General features: G+C 45.7%; 2 pseudogenes; one reads left to right on the forward strand and one right to left on the reverse strand.

Moving 5' to 3' along the window:
* Positions 1–929: 929 nt before the first annotated feature.
* LOC146183373 (uncharacterized) lies at positions 930–3685 on the forward strand (annotated as a pseudogene).
* A 224-nt stretch (positions 3686–3909) lies between these two features.
* LOC146183374 (uncharacterized) lies at positions 3910–7412 on the reverse strand (annotated as a pseudogene).
* Positions 7413–10564: the final 3152 nt, after the last annotated feature.

Raw genomic sequence — 10564 nt, forward strand, 5'->3', positions numbered from 1 at the left:
CCTCCTCCTCTTCTAGCCGAGGCACAGTTTCGGAGGACTGACGTCTGGCGTGCCCCTGACCATCGGCCCCTTTGTTAACACTGTGGTGAGGCCGGTCACATGTTAAGGCTCTGTCCGTACTGCCGCTCCGGACTTAGTGGCTTCCATCCGCGTGCACGATGTCCTCGGAGTGGTGAACGACCACCCGAAATCGAGGAGTACCTATCGACGCATACGAATCTTCCAGACTTCCCACAATGGGTCCCGCGTCATTACCTCTTCCCGTTATCGTTCTCCAAGTCCACGGCACTCTACATACGGCACTGGCCGCTCGCCGAGCCCCCGCTCCCAGAGCAGTCGGGAAAACTAGGAACAGCGACCTGGGGAGGTGAGGCCGCTGACGAGCGAAGTGCTGAACATCCTCCATCAAGTTTAGTACAAGATAACGGCTATCAGACGGCGTCATGTAACGATGAACCTGAGTACGCAGTTTCGGACGTACCGGTTTCTATCGACGATTTTCTCATTACAGCTTTACTTGATACGGGGGCGGACTATTCAGTTATGAGCTGTGGGTTTCCCAGGAAATTGAAGAAAGTTTTAACCGAGTGGACTGGGCCTCATATCCGCACTGCAGGGGGACGCATTAGAGAGATTTAGTTGGCCGTACGGAACGGGCTTGCGCACGCATCGCTCACTATGTTTCATACGGAACGAAAGGCGCGCCCCTGACACTTTTAGTTAGCCGAACGTAAGTGTCCTTCGAGATGGATGTACCAAATACATCTTAGAATGCTCCTTCATGTTTCTCAGCGCCATCCAGCATAAGAAACAAGAACTGATACTTGAGAATGTTTTGATATTCGGCCAAGTCAAGACTCGGATCAGTCCTCATCTAGCCGCTCTCGTTGCAGTCATCATATTAGAGTGTACTATCTAATCATATCGAAATGCCACACAGAAGCGTTCTGTCAAATCCGGAGGTGATTTCCGCATTGCAATCGGACGAAATTGACGCACTAATAATGCGGAATGTGGAGCAGCGACTCTTCGGGAGCAGTTTCCTTGCAGGAGTTAGCAACGAGGACGCCAGATACCGTTCGCGACATGGGCTGTTTGATATAAGGAACTGCGACGCAACTGTATTCAAGCTAATGTTCTGCTTTGAGAAGTGTGACTTCGAAGAACTATACAATGCCCTGCTGGTGCCGGATACGCTCACTACAGCCCAAGGTGTTAGGCTACCAGGGCAAGAAGCGTTGTGCCTGACGTTGCGCAGGTTGGCGTATCGCAACAGGTGGTGTGACTTAGAGGAAATTTTTGGCAGGCACTCGTCAGTTATGTCCAGTGCAGCGAATATAATGCTCAGCCACATCACAAATAAATGTGAGCATCTCCTCAGCGACTGCAAAAACCACGAGTGGCTTTCGCCTGCTTCGCTGCGGAGCTTTGCCAGGGTAAGTGAAATGTGAACATGTTACCCTATCGAAAGTTCCAAAATAAGGTTCCATTCATGTACTATACTTGCGTATTTGCTGTGCAAGCCGCCTAAAAAACCTGTTAGGAGCTAGTCTTGGTTTAATAAACTTCTATTTCTTTTGTGCACCAACAACAAACTGCAGCAGTGTGTTTTGTTCCCATATTGGTTTAAAAGTAATTCAGCTTGTATGATACACCACAGCTAATGAAAATCTGTGTTAGTAGCAATATTACAGTTATGGCTGTTATTCTTGCAGGTTGTAATAGTAGCCATTAGCATCTTACTGATGTATTTGTTTGGGAACACACTCATTTGGCCAAATGTGAGGTGTAAAAGGCATGTTTTGTGAATTACTCTGAAACAGATATCTTTATGTGACGAACAAGTTTTTTACAACCGAATGTTTGCAATGCGTCCAGTACAATTTATTCATGCAGATTCGCTGATTGACAACTCACCTCCAACATATAAGGTTGGTTTAACTGCAGTCGAAGTAGGCATTTGTATGCACTACTTTTTCTTATGCTGTTGCAGGATTCCTGACAGATGTTAGCATACAGATAATTGAAATGGAGAACCCTGTCAATGTCGGCCTTGCAAGATTATTTCACTGCACCACTAAATGAATAGCCTATCAGGTTCTCTGTGCAGTTTCCTTCTTGTTACACTTACAGCCTCTTAGATGGTGATCAAATAAGCTGTCAATCCTATTACCTTGTCAAAGACCTAAAATCTTGGCCATTTTTTTATTCATAGGCCGTTCACAACAAAGGTGCTCCCCTGCCGAATTGCTGGGCCTTTGTGGATGGGACAGCTCGTCCAATATGCCGCCCGAAGAAGAACCAAAAGCTGTACTTTTCGGGCCACAAAAGAATGCATATGGTGAAATACCAATCCCGTCATGTGTCCAAACGGCATTGTTTGTCAGCTGGATGGTCACTACCCTGGGAGTTGCCATGATGCAGGCAAGTAAATATTGGTAGCAAGCTTAAACTTGTAACTCTCTGAAGCATAAAACAAAGAGTGCTAAGAGAGCTCGCTGCCTTGGTCATCGATGCGCACCTTCGCATCGGACATATGCTCCCTGAATATAACCTCATATTCATGAAACAAGGAAAGCCTCTTTGTGAACCTTGCAGCGAAATGGTCACATAAAATTGCAATTTACTTGCACGCAGAAGGCGCGAGAAACAAAGAAAAATACCAATTTATAGTATTTTACAGCACATTCCTTTCCTCCTTGAATTACGCTCATGAGAGAAGGCAATAGTATACTTATTGGGAGTTGTTAATGCTCTAAAGTAGTTGTGTCAGCAATGCAGTGTTTTTTCAAACCTAGGTTTGGTGCATAATGGCCTTAGTTGCTTATGCACCATAAAACCTCAAGCACACATACAGCAATCCAAGGTTTGACGGAGTGCCATCTAGCCAGGTGGTGCCATATAGAATGAGCCTTGGGTGAACAGGAGCCTGTAGGAGTTCCGAAACATCAGCTAACGGTTTTTCAACAGTTGGTCAGTGACGAGCCCAGACTTGTTTTACTACGCATACAGAGTGCACATCTGGAGTAAGAAACTGCTCTGACATTTTGATCCTAATTTTTGACAGTCATAGGCTTTTTTGAAATCAATTATCACAGTATGTATTTGACGTTTATCTGCACCCAGTAAGCACATATTGGGTTGAAGTGTGCATTACGTTTGACCAAAATTGTCTACTGTTGCACTGTGTCAAATGTTTTATATATTCCTACTTTCAGTGTAATTAAGCAACTTGAAGTAGTATTGTTATTCAATCGGGTAAAAAGTTGTGTTTTTGTGGCTTGTTTTTATGCAGGAATATTCCGGGAGAGCAGATTGTACGGCAAGCTGAAAAAAGTCGTTGGAAGTGAAAACTTGGTCATTTATGGTGACCCAGCGTATCCTCTCCGGGCGCTACTAATGAAGCCTTATGGTGGCAGTCGTCGGACACCTGCTCAAGAGGCATTCAACTATGGAATGAATAAAGTCCGCCAGGTAGTAGAGTGGGGTTTTGGGAAGGTTATTGCAGAGTTTGCTCTTCTGAATTAAAAAAAGAAAACTTTTGTGGCAGCAAATAGAGAAAATGTAAAAAGTGGCAACGATCTTCACCAACTGCCACACTGCCATATATGGCAGTCAGGTGGCGACCTATTTTAGCCTGGAACCACCTCGCTTGCATGAATACTTGCGGCCACAGCATGTGTAAGCTATTTGCAAGTGTTTTTGATTTTTTTTCTCATAAAATTTTGTGTCAGTTTTCAATTAGTTTTTCTTCTCGCCTGTATTTTGTTGTTCCTTGTATTTTTGTGCTTTTACTGTTTGTGTACTTACTCAGTGCTCTACCTTAGGAGAGTAAATATACATTCAATAAGTAGAAAAACTTGAATAACACGTTTTATGGTGAGTTAACCCCTTTCGAGATCAGTCCCTGAATGAGAGTTGTGAATGCCCCCTTTTTTTCTCTCTGGCTTTTTGTTCATCTTCTCTCTCTCTCTCTCTCCTGAGCACGATCTCTGCGTTCTTCTTCCCTTTCACGGTACTCCATGAGCACTCGCTCCCTCTCCCATGCAAGCTTGCTCTCCTCTAGAGCAAGCTTTCGTAATTCCACTTCAGATGTTTTTCTTTCATTAGCATTTCACGCTTCAATCTTTTCATCATGAAGTCGTAGTCTGCTTGCTCCTGTTTTCGTTTTCCTGCAGAATGACAACAAAAACTCCAAGCATACGCTGCGCACGCAAAAACATGGACTATTTAGCTGGAGAAAGATTACTGTTACATTTCCAATCGTGGCTAGCATAATGCTTGACGTACAGCATGAACAGATGAGAGGGCAGAAAAGGAGTAGTCAGACATATTGCTAACAACTGATCTTAATTTTAGTAAAGTGTGTACAAAGAATCACTGATGCCGTCCTTCATCGTTTTTGTTCGTTTCAGTGATTTGAGAACTATCGTCTTGCCTTTCTTCCACTTCGAATCACTTTGAAGTTCTTGGTGCACTGTTCTCACTCTTCTAAAAACATGCTTACAATATTTAGGAAGTCAATAGTCACCAGAACCAAGGAAAGCATAAAGAAACTTTTTTTTCAGTTTCTGGTGCCGATTAATGAGAAATTAATATTCATAAGTAGAAAAAGGCACGTCCACAGCAAGTGCTGCAGCCCAGACTACTACTAATAAAGGCATTCTGAGTGGTTAGTTCTACTGCAGGCCGCTTATAGCTTGCTGCCAACAGCTATATGAGGCTTTTAATATAGCACTGCATTATCAATCTCTGCATGTCTCAGACCATGTCTCTACCAGTAAAACACGAACATAATTTTCGAGGCATTGCTTTCCACATAAATCTGACTTTCTTACCCCACATAAACACTCTTAAAAAGAAAGCCTCCCAATCTCTGAATATACTTAAAGTGCTGTCACGTAAACGCTGGGGATCCGACAGGACATGCCTTCTGCTTATTTATCGTTCAATTGTACATTCGAGCTTGGACTATGGTTGCATAGTTTACGGGTCCGCAAGACCCTCATACCTGAAACGACTAGACCCAGTCCACAACCTAGGTTTGCGTATTTTGACCGGGGCATACAGGACGTCACCTGTGAGAAGTCTGTATGTAGAAACCAACGAACCATCTCTTGAGGACAGAAGAACCATGGTAACTTGTTCATACATTCTTAAGATCCGTTCGATACCAACACACCTATGCTGCCCCATAACCAGGTAGCACAAAATGGGCTATGACATGGGGGCCTGCGTTGGGCCCGGGGGGCAGCCCATACGGGCCCCATGCGGGATTTGCAATACGTGCCCAGAGGGGGCCCGCTACCAAAACACCGCTGCTGCCCCATATAGTGCCCATCCAGAACCCTGTTTAACAACAAACCGCAAGCAGTAAGACCCCTCCTCCGCTTTGAACTGGTGTGCCAAGAAATAAAAATACTCAATACACTCCCCGATATTGCACAATGTCGTGATCCATTACCACCGTGGTATAAATTTTCGTCTGTATGCGACCTTACTTTAACACAGTTTGACAAATAGCGAACTCCACACGAACACATATATTACAAGAATTTCTGGTCTTAAAGAAAAAATACAAAGACCACAGAACATTATATACCGATGGTTCCAGAACGACCTCATATGTCAGTAGTAGTGTCGTAGAAAATAATCGCCAGAAAACAGGTTGTCCAATTGTGCATCAATGTTCACTGCAGAAAGTTATGCCATACCCATAGCTGTAGAAAAAAATAATAAAATGCAATATTGAAAAGAGTATAGTTTACACTGACTCCCTCAGCTTAATCACAGCATTACACTCTAAAAATGCAACAGAACCCTTAGTGAGAAAAATAATAGATTGCATAACAGCCGAAACACGAGGTTGCGAAATCAAATTCTGCTGGGTACCTAGCCATGTCGGAATCGTAGGGGACGAGACAGCTGATGAATGTGCAGCAGCTGCCCGAAAAGCAAAAATAGGGAAAATAAATGCATCACGCAAAGATCTTTTGAAATTCATACAAAGAAAACATGAAAAATGACAAGCCTCGTGGAAAAATGAAATAAACAGTAAACTACACGTCGTGAAACCAGTTGTTGAAGAATGAAAGTCGTGCAGTCACCGGAAACACTTCATGGAGGTAATATGTCGCCTTCGAATTGGACACACATATCTTACTCAGTTTTATTCTCAAGAAAGAAGATGAACCAATATGTGAAAGGTGTGGACACGGACTGACGATAAACCACTTTTTAATTTCATGTAAAAAACTCAAAAAGCAACGGAAAATGCATTTTACTCAATTTTACACCGAACAGATATCATTCCATCCACACTTCTTCTAGGAAAGAATGCAGTTGTAGACATTTCATGTGTTTTTAGTTTCTTAGAAGAAACATTTTTTCCTGAGCAAGCTATGATATCTTAATACTTCATTACTCTAAAAAAAACATTATATACCTTGTGCTTAGTGCATGATAGCCTGAGTTGCATATGCGCCATAAAACACAACACACAACAACAAAGTAATGATAACACAGCCATTGACTGTTACATTTGCAAACCTACCCTGCACTGATAGTTTCTTGTTTCCTCAACGCTACCTCTTGAATGATCTGTTGGGCTGGATGATATTGCCGAGGGCACAGGGAGCTCTTCTTCATCCATGACTCCCCTGCTGCATGGACTGCTTGTTTCCGTGGACCTGCTGCATGGCCTGCTTGTTTCCTGGTCCACGGGCGTCTCTTGCATTGTGTAAAAAGTTCCACTGCAGTGGGCTCCTTCCCGGTGCCTGTACAAAGGTCATGCACCCGTAACCTTCATAAACAAGACTGTGCTATCTACGGAAAGTAGGCCTCTACGGATGCCAAGCTTCTTGAATAGAAAAAGAAAGAAGACTACTATGTTGTATAAAATGTTCATAAATCGCTGGGATGGAGCACTTACACTCAGCTGCGTTGTCCGCACCAGCGCTGTCATCTGTAGCCTCTGACAGGGCGTACTGCGCAGCATATACATCTCTGGCAGAGTTCGCAGCTCTGCGTTCAGCTGTGGCCCTCTTTGGTACAAGGCAAGGAGCCGGGTTGGCTGCGGTTTCCTTCCACCCAGATCGAACTTTGTACCCCGTGCCCTGCAGCAAGCTGATGATGTCCTGCAGCAGCTGGTCGCGCTTGGAATATTCTTCCTCAGTGCCAGATCTGCAAGGGAGCATTTCAGTGATTTAAACATTTCGCGACAATGCAGGAAACAAAGCAAACTTACTTTTTTAGGTTCTTCCGGTCGTTTGCAGCATAGCGCGACACAAGCAAATCTAAACGTTCACGCACTCCACGCGAGGTCAAAGTTACCCCCAGCGTGCCTCTCAGCCTACGGCTATTGAGTCCCATTCCTCGGGATCGCGAAATGGGTCGCTCGCCTGTACTTCCAAAACGATCGCAATATCTATTTTCAGCTTGCAAAACACACAGCTGCTGCTTCCGCTGGCACCGGCGTCTTTTTTTTTTTTTTTTTTTTTTTGCGGCCAGCCATGGTTGCGGCCATGTTGAAAAACGCTCTCGCTCGTCGCGAGATTACACGAGACCCTCCCGCAGGAGCAGCACGCAACGGCGCGATACGGGCGTACGCACGGATTTAGCCCAGCGATACGTTCTGTTGAGCATGCGCACTCTCTACCCATATCGATCCTACGTACGGATCCCCGTTCCGTACGGCCAACTAAAAGTCTCTATTATTACCCCGGCTGGAAGATGCGTTGCGAGAGTTGCAAATGACGGATTTATTCATGTTTGCGACTTCGTTGTTCTTACCCACTGTTCGCGAGACGTCATACTCGGCTTGGACTTCTTAAAGGCTAATGGTGCGATAATTAATTTGCAAGAATTACGAGTGACGTTTTCCCCGTGCCAGGCCATTGCGAGATCTAGCACGCATTCGAAAAAAATACTATTGGCCTAAGTTGCTGCCTTCAGTCCAGCACTATGTGAGGGCATGCCGAGATTGCCAGCGGCGAAAGACACCTCCGCTGAAGCCTGCAGGGCTCCTTCAGCCGATACCTCCGCCAACAGCCCTTTTCCAGCAAGTGGGTATGGATCTTCTGGGCCCTTTCCCAACGTCCGCATCAGGGCACAGATGGATAGTAGTGGCGACGGACTACTTAACGCGATATGCCGAGGCACAGGCACTTTCCCGTGCAACTGCTGCAGAAGTCGCCCAGTCTTTTCTTAAGACCATCGTACTGCGCCACGGTGCCCCATCGGTTATTATTACTGACCGCGGTACAGCCTTTACGGCTGAACTAATGCAGGCTCTCTTCAGTCTTACCCTCACAAGTCATCGTAGGACTACTGCTTACCACCCACAAACAAACGGACTGACTGAACGCCTCAATAGAACACTTGAAGACATGATTTCCAAGTACGTCGACGTTGAGCATCGCACGTGGGACGAAGTCCTTCCGTATGCAACTTTTGCATACAATACGGCTGAACAGGAGACAACCCATCTTGTGCCATTACAGCTAGTCTACGGTCGTCCCGTAGCGGGCCAAAGAAGCGCGCCAGCTCGCACGGTGCCGTATTCAACATCAACAACACCGCGATGCCAGTCGGTACAACCTCCGACACCGAGACGTTCACTACCAGCCTGGCGATCTTGTATGGGTGTGGACACCAGTGCGCCGTCGAGGACTCTCCAAGAAGATATTTCGCCGTTACTTTGGGCCATATGATTCGACGTCTTAGTAACGTGACCTACGAAGTTGTTCCTCGGGGTCAACAACCCTCAATACGGCGGCGCTCAAGTGCTGAAATCGTTCATTTAGTGCGAATGAAACCGTAATATGAGAGGCAGTGATATTCTGCGCTTGTGCAGTGTTCCCTGCTTCTCTTGTGTGCATATAGGTTGAGGACACTCCCAGCGTCGAATCGCCGCTTTCGAAGAGAGGGGGTAATGCCACGTGCCTCGCGGAACCGAGAAAGAAGAGAACGGAACAGTGCAGCGGGTGGACCTGATCGGTTCAGTGTTCGCTGCCTTGTACTCGTTACAATATTACCAACGCGGAAAACACAATGCGCTTTTTGTACGTTAGAAATAGCGGAAAAAAGGTATTCAGCGAGAGGGGCACATGAAACTGCTGGATGTCTCATTTTTCTCCCCACGAGTCACTAGCGGTCACAATAGACGACTGCAGGAACTGCAGGAAAAGCGCATCGAGTTTTCGAAATCAATTCCTCGCCATAGTTTCCGGACAATCCAAACGAGTAGAAAAGAATGTATTCCTCAATTCGTTGCAACTACGACAGAACTGTACCGATATTAAACGCGAAGGCATTCTAATGAAGAGCGCAGCTTCACAGCGCCAGAAAAAGGAGCATTGAGCCAGTGATTGCATGCGGAGCGCCCTTCCTCAGTAGCGCAGCGTTCTGAAGGCGCCAAATCAGACATCGCACATGATGCTCGCTTACTTTTTATCATCTCAAGAAGCAGAGCGAGGGAGCATGCTTACGTCAGTCAGCTTACACGAGCAGCTGCCAGCGACGGCGATTGTAGCGCCGCATCTCGGCCCCGTGCCTGCTCCGCCGGCCGGCTGGGCTGCTCGGTTAATTTTGGAAAAGATCTGGTAGGATCACAGATTTCGCTACATATTTATTTTTTTCCATAAGGTTTTCTTCTTTTGTCACTGGTACTATGAACTCAAGATTCAGTCTACGATTACGCCAGTCAAGGTCATGCACGGTCATCTTCAATGATTGAATTTCACCAGCATTGACACAAGTGCATTGAAGAGTTTTCTCAAGCTACAAATTTCTTTATTATATTTGTCCTATCCCTCATGTATTTCATCATATTTTTTTGACATCAGCTCGTTGACTGCATCGCTTTGTTGGCTTGCATGGGCACAGCCCAGCTAGCGCATCAAGCCTTTGGCAGATATTAGCGAAAATGGTGGCAAGCTCAGGTTGCCATGTTGTTACGGTCAAATATTTCTGGCTTCGTTTTTTGACAGTCTGGGCATCGCAAATTGTTGCGACCTTTCTCGCCTCAAGGCTTATATGTGGGCTCAGAAATTCTGGAAAATTCATCAAGATGGTATGTGTACTCACATTCGGTGCACTTTATGACGCGTCCTTCGCTTGGAACGCATTCACTACAGGACCGGCATGTCGCCGGCATGGTGACCGCAGTTTTAACTTGTGCACATACACGTCTAGAGGCAAACAAACTTTCCACGCAACACCAGAACTTCGAGCAGGGTAAGCTAAACAAAAAACTGCCATACCAGGTAACATGGCAGGGGCAGCAGTGGTAAGAGACCTAATTTTATGTAAACAAAAACTTCCTTTTACCAACCTGGGAGGTGTTACAAAGACAGACTAAGTGGGCGTCTTTCCACCATCGTTACTGCTGCTTGTGCGACCATTTTTTAGCTCGGCCGGTGAAAGCGTGGTGGTGAAAACGTTCTGACGTCACACACCAGTAGTCTTGAAGTCAGGGAAGCGGGTTGAATGGAATATGGGAGGCGATAAAAAGATGGATTAGGTGGGTGTCCTTCCACCACCATCGCTACTGCTCGTAATATTT

This window comes from Amblyomma maculatum, chromosome 7 (assembly GCF_055883805.1).
Source record: "Amblyomma maculatum isolate TAMU_Amacu chromosome 7, ASM5588380v1, whole genome shotgun sequence".
NCBI lineage: Eukaryota > Metazoa > Arthropoda > Arachnida > Ixodida > Ixodidae > Amblyomma > Amblyomma maculatum.